This window comes from Neoarius graeffei, chromosome 21 (assembly GCF_027579695.1).
Source record: "Neoarius graeffei isolate fNeoGra1 chromosome 21, fNeoGra1.pri, whole genome shotgun sequence".
NCBI classification, from domain to species: domain Eukaryota; kingdom Metazoa; phylum Chordata; class Actinopteri; order Siluriformes; family Ariidae; genus Neoarius; species Neoarius graeffei.
Window position 1 is genome coordinate 15213752 of NC_083589.1, and position 22668 is coordinate 15236419.

A 22668-nucleotide genomic window follows, 5' to 3' on the forward strand; every position below is an offset into this window, starting at 1 on the left:
CATGGTAAGCTGCGCCTCGGTCAAGCGATCGAACACTGACTTGAGCCTCTGCAAATGAGAAGTGTCACTAAAAAGAACCAGATCGTCAAGACATACAGCACATCCATCTAAACCAGATATTACATGATTCATAAGCCTTTGAAAACTGGCTGGTGCATTACATAACCCGAAACTCATTACTGTATAAGAATACAGCCCAAACGGTGTTATGAAAGACAAAATATCCCATGCCTTTGCTGTAAGCGGCACTTGCCAATAACTTTTTAAAAGGTCCAATTTAGTTACAAATTTGGCTGATCCAACTTCGTCAATGCAATCCTGGATTCTGGGTAACGGGAAACTATCACTTTTAGTGACACTGTTAACCCTGCGAAAATCTGTACAAAAACGAACAGTTTTGTCCAGTTTGTCGACAAGAATACATGGAGAGGCCCATTCAGAAAAGGACGGCACAGCGATTTTATTATCAAGCATATACTGAATTTCAGCCTCCATCAGTTTTCGTTTTTCTGGAGACACATGATAAAAACGTTGTTTAATCGGCGCAAAGTCACCTACATCAATATCATGCTCAGTCCACGTCATTCTAGACGGGGTATCACCAAACAAAGTGGGATATTTATTGATGAGCTGAATCAGCTCGGCCCACTGAAACGGCGACAAATATGCAAGCAAATTATCCAGCTGGGCCAAACATTCAGAATTTTTTTAAACGCCCCCTTAAAATTCCATCACTGGGCGAAACAAGCTCGCTCTCGGTTTCGTTACATGGGCCAGAATTAAACACTGGAGCCGAGGTTAAAAAAGGTTTAACAAAAACCGAATCATAATAGGGCTTCATCATATTAACATGGAACAGAGTGGACTTTTTCCTACGAGACGGAGTAGAAACCAAGTAATTTTCATCAGAGACTTTGCACAAGACCATGTATGGACCATCAAACTTTGACTCAAAAGGCGAATCAACTAATGGGCGAAGCACAAGGACACGACTGCCCTTTTCAAATGAGCAAAGCTCAACTGTGCGGTCATATGAACGCTTCATTTTTCGCTGTGCGTACTGCAGATTTTCCTGTGCAATTTCGCGCACTCGAGACAATCGATCCTTGAATCTATTCACATAGGCCTCAATACTTTTAGGCGGTTCAGTTTTATTCCCAACCTCACTCAAGACAGACAAAATTCCCCGAACTTTATGTCCGAATACTAAGTCATTTGGACTAAAGCCCGTACTTTCTTGGACTACCTCACGAGCATAAGCCACGGAAGAGCTTCTTCCCGGTCCACATCTAATTGAACGCTGTAAGCAGGCAAGAGCAACTTCATGGTTTGATGAAAACGCTCAAGAGAGCCTTGAGACTGAGCATGATAAGCTGTCGAAGTCAGATGTTCAATATGCAATTGTTTCAAAACCTCAGTAAAAATACAAGCGGTAAAATTCGAACCTTTATCACTTTGCACAAATCTGGGAATTCCAAAACTGGACACAAACTGAGACAGGACTTTAAGTACAGATTTCGTCGAGATAGTGTGCAAAGGATATGCAAACGGGTAACAAGTATTCAAGCACATGATGGTAAATATATAATTGCAACCGCTTTTCAATTGTGGGAGTGGGCCTACACAATCGATAACAAGGTGCTCAAAGGGTTCTCCAAAAGCAGGGATGGGATGCAAAGGGACTGGCTTAAGCTTTTGGTTAGGCTTACTCGTAACTTATCTATAACCTTGTATGGACTTCCTGTGGTTTGAGCGCGAAAACCCAGTTCTGTGCAAGCGCAACACGATTGCGCTAGAAAGCATGGTCAAGCTGCGTGTAGCTGCAGTCTTTTTAGTTGCGAATTACGAGTATTTCCTCTTGTGTTAATAATTTGCCATGTAAAAACAAGTGAAACTTTCCTCCTTCTTTCGATGTGAAGAGAGGTAAGCAATTTATTATATATTTTTTTCCATCAAAGTTGCATTTTGTGGCTTTGAAGCTAAGTTTTAGTGTGCCGTTACTAGAACACAACATCAAGAAAATGCGGAAGAAACAGCAATAATGGAAGAGCTGGTTTCTAAGCTACCTAAAATTAGCAATGGTAATTATTTTTTGTTACATATTTTTCATATTTCTATTCTAGTACTAAGTCAATTTTTTATGATAAAACAGACTCAAAACAAGATGCATCATTGCCTTCGGCAGACCAAGAAACACCGGCCCAAGTGGCAGTTGCCAGTGAGTGAGCTTGGTTTGCTTATGCTATAGTCGCTGTTGTTTGGTTTGATAGAATTAGCCCAAAATATTAGTAGGGTCAGGAAGCTCAACCATTCTTTTTGGTCAGTGTAGGCTTTCTTGATTTGCCAGATGAAATAATCTTGAAGATTATGAAGCACCTACCGCTCTTGGCAGTGTTCCAAAGCTTGTCGAGTACCTGCAAAAGGCTGCTGCAGCTATCTCACACGGCTGTGTTATGGAAACGTTTCACATTAGAAGATGCAGGACGTCCTCCTTTCTACACCATCCATAGTTTTAAGAGCATTTTTGAGAGGCATTGTACTCATTTTCACCATCTTTATTTTAATGGCAATTTTGAACATTTCACCTTTCAGTTTAGTAAATTCAATCTTACACAAACATTGGGAAATTGCTCAAACCTTGTTATTTTAGATTTGTCGACAAACTTTCTCATAGAAGACATATCTTTTGTAATACATTTACTGCATTTGAAAGAGTTGCATTTAGAGTATTGCTGTAATGTAAATGATGTTATTGCCACAAACATTCTGAGCAACCATAGTTATTTGCAAGATCTGGAAACAGTTTACGAATGTGCAGACAGTTTGATTCAGAACAGCTGATTGCTATTGCATTAAGCCACCCAAGTCTTCATATTTATAAGATAGATGGCTGTGCCAATGTTGATATTGTATCAGCTTTGGCTATTTTATTTTGCCTTTTACTTAGAAACGTTTTGGCCGATGAGCAGTAAGACAACAAGAATAGAGATCTGCATCGGTTGACGAGGGTAAGATGTCGAGCCGCTATCCATATACTGCTGGATAAAGCTGATTTGGCCTAATCATTGTCCGACATCTCAATACCTGGTAACATGAGATGAAAGAATGATGCAAAGACCGCATTATTTTCTCCAATGTATTCAATGTATTTTTTCATTTACAAACCTGCGGGTATGTACTCAGGCTGCCAGTCAGTGTGTGACACTCCCCCCCCCCCCCCCCCCCCCTCGAAAAAATCCTAGCTACGCCCCTGCCCTGAACACCCAGCTGTATGTTGACAGGGCCTGCTGCTTTTCATGGATTCACTCTGTAAAGAGTCTTCCTGATGTCAGCAGCAGAAAGACAGAGTACAAGTAGCCGTCGACTTATGACCTATGCAACTTACGACCGATCAACTTTACGACCGTCTGGTTATGACTGGCAAGTGTTTCCCAGCTGAGCTAGCTGAGCGTACGACAGTTTCCGCCCCAGCTCCTGGCCCCGCCCAGCATCCAGCCTCTCGCCGCGTACAACAGTTTCCGCCCCAGCTCCTGGCCCCGCCCAGCATCCAGCCTCTCACCGCATACAACAGTTTCCGCCCCAGCTCCTGGTTTATGAAACGAGCAAATCCTCCCGCCAGCCTGAGCGCTGCAACAGCTGATGATGACGTAGACGACCCACAGCCAAGCACCAGTGATGCCAGCGGTCACTAAGTTTTGTATTTTGCTATGTTTTACATTTGTATTTTGGTATGTTTCAAACTAAAATGTTTTCTATTTTTCACACCTGTATTTCATATTTTTTGTTTTGCACATATTAAACGAATTGTACTGTACGCAGTGTAGTATGCAGTGTTTGACTTAAACCAAATAATGAGCCAAGGTAAGACTTTAAGATGATTACAATATCATTACACATCACAATATACTTACATTCATTTAACATAGGCCGACTTACGACCAGATCGGTTTACGACCGGTCAGTTGTAACCAAACGCAGTCGTAAGTCGACGACTACCTGTACCTGGTTGTTGGGGGAGGGGGTCATCTTTCTTTCTGGTTCTCTGTCTCAAAACATGCAAAAGTCATTCAGTACATCTGGCACTGCTGCAATCCTGATATGTTGGCTTGTAGTCCATGATGGTTTAAATGCTCTGCTACATGTGCCGAGTGTCCTTTGAGTCCATAAAGTGACTGATCTTTTCTGCATATGCTTGCTTTGCCTTTTTGATGGCCCATGACCATCAAAAATGAAGACCATGAAGAATTGCTGTTGTCATTCCAACATTTATGGACAGAATTGTATAAACTGCTTATGCTGCATGGCTGCCCAGTCGTGACAATCAGTGAATTTTGTTCTGCTGCTTAGCCACATGTTGGTGCACATAATAATAATTATGATCATTTAAAATGGGAATGATGTAATAGCATTTGCTGTTGAACAGATCTTTAAAGATTTGGATAAATTGAGTATAGAATCCATAGAATTTTTTTAAAATACAATGAATATTCAGGAGGAGTTTTTCACCAACCTCCATGTCCTCAGGTTGATGACTGAATACTGTCTTAAATAGTTCAATAAACTGGTCATATGAGGCTAAGAGCTTGCCGCCTCTCTCCACATGGCGGTGGCCTAGTTAAGCACATTTCCAGAGAGCAGGTTAATGAATTTGGAAATCTTTTGCTGGTCGGTGGTGTCAGATTACACCATGAAAAAGAGTGAACACTGAAGAAGGGAACCCCTTACATTTTTAAACTTCTCTGGAGAATTTATCCACCCGGGCACGAATGTAGGCAGGTTGAGAGTGGGCGCAGACCCAGGAGGGCCTGGGATACAGCAGCGGTGAGTTGGGAGATATGGATGTCCAAATCACTCAACATCTGCTGATGTTCACCGAACAACTGTCCCTGCGCTGAGAGAACAGTTTGCTTCACCACCTCTGCGGCATCCATGCTGTAGGCAAAGTATCCTGTCAGAAATGACAGGCACTTATGGAAGCAGTCACAGGGGAGAGCAGGTGCGTCACAAACTACTAAACAAAGCTGAATCAAGATCCAAACTCATAGTCAGGGGAAAGCCAAGGGGTCAAGAGATCATACTTGCCAACCCTCCTGATTTCGGCGGGAGGCTCCCGATTTTAGCTTCCGTCTCCCGCCTCCCGATCGTATTTGTTAAAAACTGGATAATCTCACGGTTTTGGGAAATCCCCACCACCAAGTTAAAAATACTCCCGATTGTGTCCAATCAGAATCGTATGAGAAAAACTGCTGACGTCAACTGATTTTTAACCAATCAACGAACAGAACAACAGTCACTTCTGTAATGTAGGATTCACCCAGGCTGTCCGACATTTTTTACAAGCAGTCATTCATCATGGCCACTAAACCAAATACCAAACGGCAAAATATGAATGCAAATACCTGGTTGCATGGGAGAATGAAGTATATTTTGATAGTATGGTAGTATTTATAGTGCCATTTTTAAATTTTGTTCGAAAACTTTCAGTCAAAGTTTGCAAATGAGCAAACTTTGACTGAAAGTCAAATGCATCCTTTGATGCATTCTGATAGGATTTTCTATTTCTAGTGCATTTTTAAAATTCTTTTTGAAAGTGTTTAGTGAGAGAGATGCATTTTAGTAGTACTAAGACAGTGCAGTATTTATTTAATTGAATTGTTACTATTTTGGTTAAATCTTATAAAAATGTAATTTATATATAATATTATATTTCTCTGTATTTTTACATGAGCTTACAGAAGGAAAACACATTTGATGCAATCCAATAATACTTTCATTCACTGTGACTATTTTAAGAAATTATAAACATTCTTCTAAAGCATCACTTGTGTTATTTTCTGTAGGTCTCTGTATGTATACAATATTCAGGCATGAGATTTTTCAGTTAAAAATCTGATTTAAGACTTCCCTTTCATTGTTATTATATTAAAATTCAAGACGAGTATTATTTAAGATTTTTCACTCTGAGCTATCTCATGCCTGATACATGAATCCCATAACCTATAGTAATTGATAGAACAATATCAACAATTCAGAAACTATTTAATTGTATAAATTTCAAATGGTTTGCAATTAATTGGAATTCACTGTTTTTATCGTTTCAACCGCACGTCATACCCTCGTCCAGTTGAAAATGTCGTTCACGCACTTTTCTCCCCCATGAGAATTTTGAAAAGTTGGCAAGTATGAGAGATGTGCAGACAGACTGTAGTAGACTAGACAAGTAATCCAAGTCAGAAACAAACAAAACCAGAGTCTGAGTCACGGAAGGCCACCACAATAACCAACAGCTCAGTAGAGTCAGGTAGTAACATGCTGAGCAATACTTTGCACTGACAGGTTGGAGTTGGAGTCCTTAAGTACCTTAGATAATGAAGCACAGGTGCAGCGATGATTAGAATTCTGAACAGGGAGGGCTGTGAGCTTTTTTGGAGTTGTAGTCCATGGTGGCCATGTTTGGAGGTGGCCACGAACTCCGGTCGTGAGCACTACGTGTGACACATTTATACAGACATAAAGAAAGTCAAAAAGAATGAGCTGACTGACATGCTGGAAGTACTGTTGATTTTCTTTGGATCACTTGATCACTTAAAAATCATGGCTGCCCACAGCTATTATCAGGCATTTAATTGGGTTAGAACTGATAACTGTCACAAAACTTAAATGGCATGTTGTTCTACCAGCTCTCTAGTATTCTACAGTACTGTAGAAACCTCATAGGAGTTGCAATTTAGGATGCAACTTGTGAAATGTGCTCTGACCCTGATAATTGCTGCTTGTGGCTATATTTAGGGGAAGAGTTAGTCCTAGCTGAGCAGCACTCTGTTTACTTAAATAGCTTTAACTCATGAATATATCCCTTTATTCCCAGGACAAGAATCTGAAGCAGCTGGCTAAGTTTTGATTTTGTGGTGCTGTAACATTCAAATAATTCTCTTAGAAACCGTTTCTCTAGTTACTTTGAAATTTAGAACAGTGCATACAGTTGATGTCACAAGTTTACATAGACATCATTGAAATAAATATCATAGGCTTTCAAGGATTTCTTTGAACTGATCTTTTTCTGGGGAAGAATGTACAACATATAGCGGTGCTTGAAAGTTTGTGAACCCTTTAGAATTTTCTACATTTCTGCATAAATATGACCTAAAACATCATCAGATTTTCACACAAGTCCTAAAAGTAGATAAAGAGAACGCAGTTAAACAAATGAGACAAAAATATTATTCTTGGTCATTTATTTATTGAGGAAAATGATCCAATATTACATATCTGTGAGTGGCAAAAGTATGTGAACCTCTAGGATTAGCAGTTAATTTGAAGGTGAAATTAGAGTCAGGTGTTTTCAATCAATGGGATGACAATCAGGTGTGAGTGGGCACCCTGTTTTATTTAAAGAACAGGGATCTATCAAAGTCTGATCTTCACAACACATGTTTGTGGAAGTGTATCATGGCACAAACAAAGGAGATTTCTGAGGATCTCAGAAAAAGCATTGTTGATGTTCATCAGGCTGGAAAAGGTTACAAAATCATCTCTAAAGAGTTTGGACTCCACCAATCCACAGATTGTGTACAAATGGAAGAAATTCAAGACCATTGTTACCCTCCCCAGGAGAGGTCGACCAACAAAGATCACTCCAAAAGCAAGGCGTGTAATAGTCGGTGAGGTCACAAAGGACCCCAGGGTAACTTCTAAGCAACTGAAGGCCTCTCTCACATTGGCTAATGTTAATGTTCATGAGTCCACCATCAGGAGAACACTGAACAACAATGGTGAGCATGGCAGGGTTGCAAGGAGAAAGCCACTGCTCTCCAAAAAGAACATTGCTGCTCATCTGCAGTTTGCTAAAGATCACGTGGACAAGCCAGAAGGCTATTGGAAAAATGTTTTGTGGATGGATGAGACCAAAATAGACCTTTTTGTTTGGAGAAAGGAGAACACTGCATTCCAGCATAAGAACCTTGTAAGTATCATGGTTTGGGCCTGTTTTGATGCATCTGGGCCAGGATGGCTTGCCATCATTGATGGAACAATGCATTCTGAATTATACCAGCGAATTCTAAAGGAAAATGTCAGGACATCTGTCCATGAACTGAATCTCAAGAGAAGGTGGGTCACACAGCAAGACAACAACCCTAAGCACACAAGTCGTTATACCAAAGAATGGTTAAAGAAGAATAAAGTTAATGTTTTTGAATGGCCAAGTCAAAGTCCTGACCTTAATCCAATCAAAATGTTGTGGAAAGACCTGAAGCAAGCAGTTCATGTGAGGAAACCCACCAACATAACAGAGTTGAAGCTGTTCTGTACAGAGGAATGGGCTAAAATTCCTCCAAGCCGGTGTGCAGGACCGATCAACAGTTACCGGAAACATTTAGTTGCAGTTACTGCTGCACAAGGGGGTCACACCAGATACTGAAAGCAAAGGTTCACATACTTTTGCCACTCACAGATATGTAATATTGGATCATTTTCCTCAATAAATTAATGACCAAGTATAATATTTTTGTCTCATTTGTTTAACTGGGTTCTCTTTATCTACTTTTAGGACTTGTGTGAAAATCTGATGATGTTTTAGGTCATATTTATGCAGAAATATAGAAAATTCTAAAGGGTTCACAAACTTTCAAACACCACTGTACATGCTTTATTTTCAATGTATGCCCATAATCTAAAAAGTACACAGGTAATATTTCAGGCTGTTTCCTACTGCAGTGTAGAAATTAGGATTTGGTAACATTTAAAATCCAAGCTTCATGACAGCGTCTAATAGTAAATGTAATGTGAACACATTACATTCACTATTAGACTCTGTCATGAAGCTTGGATTTTAAATGTTCATAACTCATACAGAGTGGTGTTGAATAAATACTTTCATAGTATAGATTATATAGATTTTATTGCACAGGTAAATAGTAAATGTAATGTGCTCATACAGAGTTGTGTTGAATAAATACTTACACAAGTCCAACAGTTACTAAACCAGTACATGCAAGTTAAATATTACTAATATTATTTACTGGCATATCACTGACTGCAATATTAAGAGGAAGTCAAAAAACATGACTGCTGAGCCTGACATGGAGTGGATAGACTCTTCCCAAATCTCTCCCCGTCTGGCAGTTGTTTATACAAAGTGTTTACAAAGTGCATAGTTTTAAAGAGGGACTGCACACTTAAATGTGTTTTCTGAATTGTAAGCTAAATGTTATGACTGTACTGTGATGAAACACATCAACGTTAGTATCAATATTGACAAAATTACCATTTTATAAACATTGACCTTTCATGGGTTGAAAATGGCTCAAAACACCATCTACTGGTTAAAATCTTCCTAAACTTTGGGATTCATCATCCCCACCCCGCCTCCTTCCTCCTCCACATTACACCTTGAGGTGGATGGGCTACAACAGCAGAAAAACACATCAAGTTCCACTCCTGTCAGTTAAGAACAGGAATCTGATGCTGCCATGGGCACAGACTCACCCACACTGGGCAGATGAAGATTGGAAAAAGACCAGGTAACCCCCCCCCCCCCCCCCCCCTCAATCTTCAACTGTCCATTTTGGGTGAGTCTGCAATACATGATTGACATGTTTCTTGTTGCCCATATGTGCCTTGTTAGATTGATTGCATAAACAATTAACAGTTAATTTTTTAAAAAATTAATGGCTTTCATCTATGAAGATTGTATTTATTGGTGAAATGAACAAAACAACATGAAGAGCAGAAAGTTGTCTTTGGAAGAAAAGAAAGTCATTTTGAAGCTGAGAAAAGAGGAAAAAGAGGAAAATTTTATCAGAGTCATTGTATAAGCATTAGACATAGCCAATCCAACAATTTGGAATGTCCTGAACAGAAATATACCACTTGTGTCCTAACAAGACATCGAAGAGTTTGGCCAAGGAAAATAACAGCAGTTGATGACAGAAACATTGTGAGAGCTGTAAAGAAAAACCCAAAAACAAAAGTCAGTGACATCATAATCAATCTCCAGAGGGCAGGTATCATAATCCACCATTCAGAGAAGACTTTGATAGCAGAAATATAGAGGCCAATATAAACCACTCATCAGCAGTAAGAATCAGAAGGCCAGGCTGGAATTCACAAATAAATACAGAGGTGAGCCACAAAAGTTCTGGACCCATGATTAACCTCTACTAAAGTGATGTAAAAGCCAAAGTATGGAGAAATAATGATCAAGAACATATGAGCTCATGGGTCAAGCACAGTGGAGGTATTGTGATGACTTAGGCTTGCACTAATCTTTAAGACTCACTTATGTTTATTGATGATTGAACTCATGATGGTAGCAGCAGAATGAATTCAGAAGTCCACAGAAACATTCGGTCTGACAACTTACCAAGAAATACAGCCAATCTAATTGGGAGGAATTTAATTCAGTAAGACAATGACCCAGAACAAACTGCCAACTCAACAAGAGGACTTCATCAGGGGAAAAAGTGGAAGGTTTTAGACTGGGCAAGTCAATCACCAGACCTTAAAGTGCATATCATGGGTAAATTCAGGAGCAAGATCAAAGTAATTCTCCTATTTTATATTAAACTTTGGTCAAATATCTGTAACATTCTGCATTCTCTGCAATTTTTTTACCTTGCGCAATACCAGAAAAATTCAGTTGAAATCAAGCCATTTGAGGCGAATTGGTCCGCCTCTGAAAAAAACTTGCTGTTTGAATTTCCCGGCAAACACTGATTTTCATGACGTCATCTGCGGGACGCCTCCCTCTGAATCCTACGTCAGCGCTGGTTTGTTTATAAGAAAACAACCTGGTGGTTTTCTGCAAATTTTTTCAACGTTATCATGCAATTAATAAAATGGTTAACAGATGTATCATAGGAGGGTGTAGCAACACCAATCTTGATGGGATTAGTACTCATCATTTCGCAAAAGACCGGACAATGAGAGAGAAATGGGAGCGCTTGGTCTACACAGGCTGTACACTTAAACAGTGCAAAGCTCGCGCAGCCTGCTCGCGCTTCCACAGATAACGGCACGAATCTGGCTCCAGACTCCCTTGAGATTTTTTCCAGATGCATTTTGTTACTTTTTTTTTTTTTTTTGCTGTAGACAGATGGCCTTGTGCAAAATTACCCTTCTGGATGAGTGTGTAAAGGGACATAATTTTATATAAAAAACACGAAATTGGTCCAGAATATGCACTTTAACCCAACTGAGCAGCATTTCACCACCTGAAGAGGAGACTGAAGGAAAGACCCCCCCCCAGTAATCAATCAATCAATAATATAAAAATAAAATTATAAAAATAAAAACCTGGAAGATGCTGTTCTACAAGCCCAGAAAACCATCACAAAAAATGAATACAACAGTTTGGTGATGCCAGTGGGTCACCAGCTTGATGCAGTTGTTGCACGCAAGAGATATGCAATCAAAGTGTTTATTAAGTGTTATTTCCTTTAACACTGTCTGTTCAAATACTTTTGCTCACCTAAAAATTGGGTGTACTAGATGTATAGTACCAGTCAAACGTTTGGACACACCTCATCTCATCTCATTATCTGTAGCCGCTTTATCCTGTTCTACAAGGTCGCAGGCAAGCTGGAGCCTATCCCAGCTGACTACAGGTGAAAGGCGGGGTACACCCTGGACAAGTCACCAGGTCATCACAGGGCTGACACATAGACACAGACAACCATTCACACTCACATTCACACCTACGGTCAATTTAGAGTCACCAGTTAACCTAACCTGCATGTCTTTGGACTGTGGGGGAAACCGGAGCACCCGGAGGAATCCCATGCGGACACGGGGAGAACATGCAAACTCCGCACAGAAAGGCCCTCGTTGGCCACGGGGCTCAAACCCGGACCTTCTTGCCGTGAGGCGACAGCACTAACCACTACACCACTGTGCCGCAGTTTGGACACACATACTATAAAAATGTTTTTTCTTAATTTCATCTCATTATCTCAAGCCACTTTATCCTGTTCTACAGGGTCACAGGCAAGCTGGAGCCTATCCCAGCTGACTATGGGTGAAAGGCGGGGTACACCCTGGACAAGTCGCCAGGTCATCAGAGGGCTGACACATAGACACAGACAACCATTCACACTCATGGTCAATTTAGAGTCACCAGTTAACCTAACCTGCATGTCTTTGGACTGTGGGGGAAACCGGAGCACCCGGAGGAAACCCACGTGGACACGGGGAGAACATGCAAACTCCACACAGAAAGGCCCTCGCTGGCCATGGGGCTCGCGGGATTTTAAAGGTTACCATATCATAATTCCTACAGTGCAGTAGGAAACAGTCTAGGGTGGGTTTCCCAAAAAGCATCATAGCACAAAGATCATCGTTAAGTGGTAGAGCAAGCATCACAACGAACACTCTCTCCTAGTTAAGATGCTCTTAGCGTTAAGAGGCTTTTGGGAACACCCCCCCGAACATTCATCATACTACAGTTGTGGAATCGGGATATTTACTGTACTTTTATTATTTACTATTTAGTTTGTGATGGTTTCAAATTCATTAGGAAGGCAATAAATTCCACTAATTAACTTTTGACAAGGCACACCTGCTAATTGAAAAGCATTCCATGTGAGTACCTCATGAAGCTGGTTAAGATATTAAGCCATTATTGGACAAGGATGAAAAAAATTATTTGTTAGTGGCAAGCAGGAATTATTTGCCGATGCTGAAGGCAGAAGGTTCCCAATGTGCAACATACGATCATACTGTAGAGTCCCGAGGAGGTCCTGGACTTCCAGTCAGAACGTCCACAATTTGCCCTGGGTCCTGGATGGGCTTTGCCCAAAATGAGTGAAGTCAAATCAAATCAAATCAAATCAAGTTTATTTGTACAGCGCTTTTAACAATAAACATTGTCGCAAAGCAGCTTTACAGAATTTGAACGACTTAAAACATGAGCTAATTTTATCCCTAATCTATCCCCAATGAGCAAGCCTGTGGCGACGGTGGCAAGGAAAAACTCCCTCAGACGACATGAGGAAGAAACCTCGAGAGGAACCAGACTCAAAAGGGAACCCATCCTCATTTGGGCAACAACAGACAGCCTGACTATAATATTAACAGTTTTAACAGGTATAACCCTCAACTGTCCTCATGGGGCCGTCCTTCACAGGAGTGGGGCGATAAAACTCCGACCAGACACAGGGCACCAGGATGGATCAAGCAGGTCCGAGGGGCAGAAGAGGCCAGCATCTCAATCCCAGGATCAACATGTAACTCAGAGGGACAGATGGGGGATGGGGGGGGGAGAAAGAAAACACGTTGTTAGGTATGCCCTAAAAATGACAAGTATTAAATCTGTGTGGTAGGCTCGCAGAGACGAGAGTCTTTACATCAGGCATGACGCACAATGGCATGTTAATATGGTAAAAAATATATCATGACCTGCTCTGGCTGGATGCTTGATTGGGTGATGGGAGCACACTCCTCAGCAATGATGAGATGCAGATGGGACCATTAGGCCTGGCCAAGACAATTCAGCTACATTTCACCGGGTCTGGGACATGCGACAGAATGTCTGACGGCCGATTCCCTGCAGGCTACGATAGCCAGTCGAGGTCCCCACCGTCTCCACCAAAAGATTTCCTGTTGACTCCATGTAACTCAGAGGGACAGATTTGGGGTGGGGGGGGGGGGAGAAAGAAAACACAGGTGGTTAGGTATGCCCAATGTCACCTGAATAAGTAGGAACAGTATACATATTGCACCGAGTACAAGCAGGGACTCCGGCAACTAACTATGACAGCATAACTAAAAGGAGAGAGCCAGAAGGTAACACAGGCATGAGGGAGCCCCGGGACATAAAGCAGCCAGCCACTGCACCGTCAACAAACTCGAGTGAGCAAGCGAGTGGGGACTGACAGCATCCATACATCCCAGTTTACCAAAACACTCTATGTCTGAGGACCCTCCAGATCTACTCCTTTACCTCATAAACACCATTAACAAAAGGCTTGACTAAACAGATATGTTTTCAGCCTAGACTTAAATGCTGAGACTGTGTCTGATTCCCGAACATTACTTGGAAGGCTGTTCCATAACAGTGGGGCTTTGTAAGAAAAGACTTGAAAAAGTCCTCAGCAAAGTGGTGAAAAGGACCAATGGCATCTTCGGCAGAGTGAGAAGGTGAAGCGATGACATCCTCTGCAGACAGAGGTAGTGGAGCAGACTGGACATGGCCTCATTGACCTTGGCCTTGTGTGTGGTATGGAGGGTGAGGGTTAGCCCTGGATTTGACCACCCCATTGTCCTCTGAATTGCACTCTTAAGCTTAAGCAAAGCAATCTGCTGATGTTGTTCCATTATCAAGTGTGCAGTTGATTTCTCATAGAATTTCAGGAAACTTGCTGCATTCATATTTTGGTCAAATTTTCTCTAATGGATTGGGAGATGTATGCAAGAGTAGAGTTTCATTAAAGAAAACATAAACAAAACAAGCAAAGTGGAAACAAGGATCATTCACAAACAAAAACTAGAAAAGCACTCGGAGAGCGCAGACCTCCGCCAAGAATCCTTTAAAAAATTCCGGGATCCAGACGATGATCCAGATCACCGCCAAAATTTAATGGATTGTTACTTGTGCCCAGTCACACCTCTGGTAAAAATTTCAGAGCAATCCGTTCATAACTTTTTCCGTAATGTTGCTAACAGACAAACCAACAAACAAACCAACGCTATCGAAAACATAACCTCCTTGGGGGAGGTAATTAGAAGGGCACTCGGTAGAGTGCATATCTCTGCTAAGCCACATAATATCAAAATGAAATCCCTTGAACCCAGGATAATACTAAAGCTGCACACTAAATTTCATCAAAATTCGTTCACTACTTTTTGAGTTACATTGGGGGGAAAAAATCCTGGCTCCACATACATATCCAGACTTGCACCAAATCTAATCAATTGTTTCTTGGCCCATGGCCCACCTTTCCTACAAAGTTGGGGGAGGTAATAAACAACACGGGAAAATCCATGCATGAGACAAGTCTTAACTGAGGTGAACCATGACAAAAGCTTGACAATGAAACACAAAGGAACCCTGAAGTTAAACAGAGTTAGTAAATAGTGAAACACAAAACAGGTGTAAGTAATCTGAGAGTGTAACAAAGTAATGTGACCTAATAGGGCTTATGGCTAATGTAGTTCTTGTCAGTCATTTTATGGCCAAAACTAACAAAGACGTGACAGTGTGCACCTCAGTAGGAACAGAGTAAACCAAGATTGCATCCAAATATTCATACTTCCATACTACTAGTAAGCAGGAAGCAGTGGGGTGTTCAAATATTCAGTAGGCATTCAATCATAGTCAAACAGTATCCAGATGACCCACTACATTCATAGTATTCAAACATACCACAATACACTACACTGTAATTCAGCAAGAGCCTTCAAAAAACTGAAGAAATCCCCAGGAAAACTACAAAGAAGATGGCTGTCTGAAGTGGAGCTGGTTGTTGCCATGGTGTACAAATGTATCAGGAATTGTTTAAACATTTCTGCAGTTGCAGATTTTTTGTTATTATTTTCAGCATACATGGTTATATTATATGGACATGTGTTTTAGTGGGAAATACACCACTCATATTTTTCATACGAGCTACATCTGGGACATGGAGAACCAAAACCATGACATAAATCTCTATATGTCACTCATAAGGAAATCAATTAATTGTTTTGATAAATTTGGGTACTTTTTGTTTGGGAGTGTGTCTATAGAATATAAAAAACATCACACATTGGCTTGAAGATATGAAGTTTATCTTCTTGTGTTGAAACACTTGCATTTTTTCATATGAAATACATCACAGACCTGAGTGACATATTTAAATAATATTGGCTGGCACTGAGTGGTATATCAGATATATTCCATTCAGCTAGCATGATACTGAAGAAGTTAAAGACGAGTTCAGTATCATGTTAGCTGAAAGGAATATATCTGATAGACCACAAAAAAGCCAGCCAATATTTATTATTATTATTATTATTATTATTAATATTATTATTATTATTATTATTATTAATTCCTTTGGGGTGTTCAACACAGCTTTCTCTTTCAAAATTCTCTCAAAATCTTCCATATTTAATGAAGCAAACCTGGCAGCCATGTTTATTTGCAAATTGTCACAGTCACTTGCTAGCACAGAAGTTTTACATCTCTGACATGTGACATCATGTTGTCCTGACAGCCATGCAATATCATAAACCATATTCAATGCTCATTTTCCATTTGGTAGAGTGACATAATACACATAGAATAAGTGATATGCTAAAAATATTGCATGTTATCAAACCAAATGAACGAAACCCACTAGAAGTGAACAGAATACATGTTTTTATTCCATCAAAAAAGTATCCTGTATGTATAATAATTTCCTATATTTCACTCCAATAACATCACTCCCAGTGTTTTCCCGCTGACTAGACGTGTGTTGTCAAAATGGTGAACCAGTTCAAAATTAAAATTCTTTTGATTAACTTGCATATTTTTTGTGGATGTGTCCACGTAATATAAAGAACATTACATGGTGGGGCGAAGATGAAGTTTATCTTCTCGTGGTGAAAATATTTTCATTCATTCGCTTCGCTCACATGTGAATATGTTCACCACTCGAAGATATCTTCATGTCTTCTCGCAACCATATAATATCCCTGATATGCATCATCTGTGGACATCCAGGTCAGAAGATAGGTACCGTAAGATGGAGGTGCAGTATGTCCGAATTGTGTCCTTACTACTCACTCACATCCTCATAGAACATACTACAGTTACAGTTGGATAGTAGGTACTTCACCGTCATTAATACATACTGAGAATTCAAATGCAGCCCAATTATTGATACTTTTACTATCAGAATCTGGCTAGCTTAACCACAGTGTCTTGATTTATGATATGCTCCTTTAAGTGAACCAGTGAGGAATTCACATTACAGATTTGAATCTGTTTAAAATAATTGTGAGGTTGGATGGGCAATGGACTTCAAACCAATGTTCTGAGGGAGGTGCTAAGATTCAGGGTGCTAAATGACTTCAGTAAAGCTGGCTCAGCATTTGATTTTTGTTTGGCATTCAGTGAGGATGCAGAACATGTGCATGGAAAAACAGAATAAAAATTTGATGAAACCTTAACTTTTTGTTCAGTTCCTATGCAACAACTTTCAATGCTGGTAACATTGGATTATTTGTAAAGGAAATATATTGATATAATAATGTTTGCATTTGGGGCGGCATGGTGGTGTAGTGGTTAGCACTGTCGTCTCACAGCAAGAAGGTCCTGGGTTTGAGCCCAGTGGCCAACGAAGGCCTTTCTGTGTGGAGTTTTCATGTTCTCCCTGTGTCTGCATGGGTTTCCTCCAGGTGCTCTGGTTTCCCCCACAGTTCAAAGACATGCAGATTATGCTAATTGGTGGCTCTAAATTGACTATGAGGGTGAATGGTTGTTTGTGTCTATTGGCCAGCCCTGCAATGATCTGGTGACTTGTCCTCTCACCCATAGTCAGCTGGGACAGGCTCCAGCTTACCCTGTACAGGATAAGTGTCAACAGATAATGGATGGATGTTTGCATTTCAGGTTGTTTTGAGCCATGTTCCTGTAAAATGCAGAGCGACTTCATTAAGGTCATAAACCTCTCATTGTCCGTTCACTTATCAGAGGGTTTTTTTTTTGGCTGGGACAGAAATATATTGACACATTAACAACCAAAGCAGCCCGATTAAAAACCTGAACCTGCTGACTGGTAATGTTGCTGCTACCCTTACTTTCCACACACATACCTTTGGACTGGATTGTATAACATGCATATAAACTGTCTACAGACTAACACATATAAACAACTCATTAGGAATCTGCAATTAGAATGAATTTGAACAGATACATAATACACACACAAAAAAAAATCATACAAAAATGTCCACACAAAAATCAAAGCCAGGGTTCACACACTTCATGTCAGACAACACCTGTTAAATATGAAACATGATTGGTTCTTACTTTCTTCCTGTGAAATATGATTAGAACTTATTGTTCCTGAGCCCATGTCCATCAGGTACCTGCAGGTACAAAGAGAAAGCTCAAATTTTTACCCTCTCCAAGTTACAGAGAGTGCTGGAACACAATTCCATCATCATTCCAGCTCACTTTGACTCCATGAATTAGAATAACGCTGTCTCTCTAACATTGGCACAGTAGGTTCTGGCCTTTAATGAGATAATATCCATATCTGAACAGACAATGAGTACAGAAGCCCTACAGACATCATTTTAATTGATATGAGCCATAGATTGCGATAGGTTTATAAATACACATAAGAAGACAAGATGGCTGGCTAAAACACTGTTGTCTGAACCTGGTGAAAACATTCTCCATCATCTGCCACAGGGCATGTCATTGCCACACAGACACAGAAAGCACAAGCCTCCGCCTGTCGAAAAATCAATTTTTACATTTGAGCCCACAGCGTACCTTCAGGAATGCTTGTCTTTTATTACACTATTCCTGCAAAGCTAGCATTCAGAAACAGCAACAGTGCATACATGCAACAGTGGATAGATACAACAATGGATAGATACAGAATACACCGATGGGCCACACTGGTGATGTCAAACATTTCATACCAAATGAGGGTGTGATCACTCCTTCAGACACAATTTGCCAAAATTGCCAAGGCCTCTCTGCATTTTATCTGAAGATATGCAGTTGACAATGGGTTTGATAACACCAAATCAGTGGCTGCTGAGCACCCAGTATGATTTACAGCTTCACTGCCCAGACCACTGAAACACAGAGTCCATCCTGTAAAGGTCTGCGACCTATGACACTTGGCTCTTCTGACTGCAGTAGGAAAACAGGACACAGAGAAAATATATAGGCCAGATCAACTTTTTTTTTTCCAAGAAAAAAAAAGAAATAGGAACAGAAGTACAAGGAGATACTAACGAGTGACGATAGACTGTAGTTATAGAATGGTGGTGACGTGCAACTTTGGTTCACAAGTAATCAAGGACACAAGAGTGTGAAAGGAAGCATTTAGGACAGTTCTTAAGACTGTCACATTCAGGAGCAGATCGTATAAATGGACTGGGGGACCCTTGTCTTCTAGAGCTAAAAGAACAATCAATATAATGTTTAATTTTAGCAGTCATGTCATCTAATTTATTATTATATTATTATATTATTATTACTAAACATTTTAAAGAAGATTATTTTGGATTTTTGTGAAACCGAGCACAACACCACCAGCAGCAGTAGTTGTAAGAAAAACAGACAGAATGGTATAAGAAAGCCTATGGGCTAGATGTAACCAGCCCATCACTGTAGATTCATGCAACTAATCAGCAACAGTCATGTCACATGACTACATAGAGTGACATGCGCCCTACATCTAAGTTTTAATTGGGTCATATCTCATAGCCCACTCCAGTGATGTTTCCATTTTACATCATCAGAAGTCATGTTTCAGACTCAGTCATGGGTGTAATGAATATGAATGTGATGTGGATTATTTTACACGCTCATAATTTTTCCCCTAACATGCTTCTGAAGGAGAAGAACACATGACAGAACTGTAAATTTTGTGTTTTTTGTTAAAATTAGATTTAGAACTTTTCTGTTTACCATGTTTAATATTTGAAGGAAATGTAGCATGAACCCAGTCATGCATAGTTGAAACTGTGTGTGTGTGTGTGTGTGTGTGTGTGTGTGTGTGTGTGTGTGTGTGTGTGTGTGTGTAAAATTGGCCCCAATGTACATTACAAGTCAGTGATACTGGCAGAGGTTTACAAACAGTTTGAAAGGAAAAATATGCATTTATCATACAGAAAAATGTATGACATTAAAACTAAGAGGGTGGAATAGAAGAATGGATATACAGTAAATTATGAATAAGTTCCACAGGGTTCAGCTTAACATTTTCCACAAGAGGGAAACAATACAAAAAGGTATCAGGCACTTGAAGACAGTGGAACATGTGCTCTCCAGGATCAACTCACATAAGGCAGCTGGACCAGACAACATACCTGGTCGTGTTCTGAAGGACTGTGCCATGGAGCTCAAGGATGTCCTCGCTGACATCTTTAACATCTCCCTGAACCAAGCTGTTGTCCCCATGTGTTTCAAAGCTACAACCATAATACCAGTGCCAAAGAAGCCCCTTCCATCCAGCTATAACGACTATCGGCCCATAGCACTGACTTCCATCATCATGAAGTGCTTTGAGCAACTGGTCATGCAGAGCATCAAGTCCATCCTCCCTCCCTCTTATGACCCATTCCAGTTTGCATATGCAACCCCGATTCCAAAAAAGTTGGGACAAAGTACAAATTGTAAATAAAAACAGAATGCAATAATTTACAAATCTCAAAAACTGATATTGTATTCACAATAGAACATAGACAACATATCAAATGTCGAAAGTGAGACATTTTGAAATTTCATGCCAAATATTGGCTCATTTGAAATTTCATGACAGCAACACATCTCAAAAAAGTTGGGACAGGGGCAATAAGAGGCTGGAAAAGTTAAAGGTACAAAAAAGGAACAGCTGGAGGACCAAATTGCAACTCATTAGGTCAATTGGCAATAGGTCATTAACATGACTGGGTATAAAAAGAGCATCTTGGAGTGGCAGCGGCTCTCAGAAGTAAATATGGGAAGAGGATCACCAATCCCCCTAATTCTGCGCCGACAAATAGTGGAGCAATATCAGAAAGGAGTTCGACAGTGTAAAATTGCAAAGAGTTTGAACATATCATCATCTACAGTGCATAATATCATCAAAAGATTCAGAGAATCTGGAAGAATCTCTGTGCATAAGGGTCAAGGCCGGAAAACCATACTGGGTGCCCGTGATCTTCGGGCCCTTAGACAGCACTGTATCACATACAGGCATGCTTCTGTACTGGAAATCACAAAATGGGCTCAGGAATAATTTCCAGAGAACATTATCTGTAAACACAATTCACCGTGCCATCCGCCGTTGCCAGCTAAAACTCTATAGTTCAAAGAAGAAGCCGTATCTAAACATGATCCAGAAGCGCAGACATCTTCTCTGGGCCAAGGCTCATTTAAAATGGACTGTGGCCTGTGACCTGTTGTTAAAACAAAGTATGGTGAAGCTGCTTTTAGCTACTATGCAGTGCAACTATGGAACCAACTGCCAGAGGACATTAAAAATGCTCCTGCTGTTGGCAGCTTCAAATCTAGGTTAAAGACCAAGCTGTTTTCAGATGCTTTCTGTTAAATAATTAATATTGTCTTCTTTACATGTTTTATAATCTGTACTTTTACAGTTTCTGCATGTTTCAAATTTTACTTAACTTTATTCTATTTTATTCTGCTGTTTTTTTCTCCCCCTATTTGAACTTCTACTTCATTTTATTATTTTATTTCTACTATTGTTTAATTCTTATTATATTTTTCCCATTTATTTTATGTAATTTTATTCTCTATTGTTTACTGTTTTGCTTTTACTTCTGTAAAGCACATTGAACTGCCACTGTGTATGAAATGTGCTATATAAATAAACTTGCCTTGCCTTGCCTTGTGGCAAAGTGGAAAACTGTTCTGTGGTCAGACGAATCAAAATTTGAAGTTCTTTATGGAAATCAGGGACGCTGTGTTATTTGGACTAAAGAGGAGAAGGACGACCCAAGTTGTTATCAGCGCTCAGTTCAGAAGCCTGCATCTCTGATGGTATGGGGTTGCATTAGTGCATGTGGCATGGGCAGCTTACACATCTGGAAAGACACCATCAATGCTGAAAGGTATATCCAGGTTCTAGAGCAACATATGCTCTCATCCAGATGACATCTCTTTCAGGGAAGACCTTGCATTTTCCAACATGACAATGCCAAACCACATACTGCATCAATTACAGCATCATGGCTGCGTAGAAGAAGGGTCCAGGTACTGAACTGGCCAGCCTGCAGTACAGCTCTTTCACCTATAGAAAACATTTGGCGCATCATAAAATGGAAGATACGACAAAAAAGACCTAAGACAGTTGAGCAACTAGAATCCTACATTAGACAAGAATGGGTTAACATTCCTATCCCTAAACTTGAGCAACTTGTCTCCTCAGTCCCCAGACGTTTACAGACTGTTGTAAAGAGAAAAGGGGATGTCTCACAGTGGTAAACATGGCCTTGTCCCAACTTTTTTGAGATGTGTTGTTGTCATGAAATTTAAAATCACCTAATTTTTCTCTTTAAATGATATATTTTCTCAGTTTAAACATCTGATATGTCATCTATGTTCTATTCTGAATAAAATATGGAATTTTGAAACTTCTACATCATTGCATTCCGTTTTTATTTACAATTTGTACTTTGTCCCAACTTTTTTGGAATCGGGGTTGTAGGTCAAACAGGTCCATAGAGGATGCTATCACCGCTGCTCTACACCCAGCCCTCACTCACCTGGACTCAAAGAATACCTATGTGCGAATGCTGTTCTTGGATTATAGTTCAGCATTCAACACAATCATTCCCCAGCAGCTAATACAAAAACTTGGACATTTGGGACTCAACACTTCTCTTTGTAACTGGACTTTCTTACAGGGAGGCCACAGAACATTCGGGTCGGCAGTAACACCTCCAGGACCATCATGCTGAGCACAGGGGCCCCACAAGGGTGTGTGCTTAGCCCGCTGCTCTTCACCCTGCTGA

The 22668-nt window shown here is 40.3% G+C and overlaps 1 protein-coding gene across 1 annotated transcript in view; it reads right to left on the reverse strand.

The window, feature by feature from the left end:
• The window catches only part of cacna1c (calcium channel, voltage-dependent, L type, alpha 1C subunit), an 880695-nt gene that overhangs the window by 850913 nt on the left and 7114 nt on the right, over nt 1-22668 (reverse strand). The window lies entirely within an intron of this gene.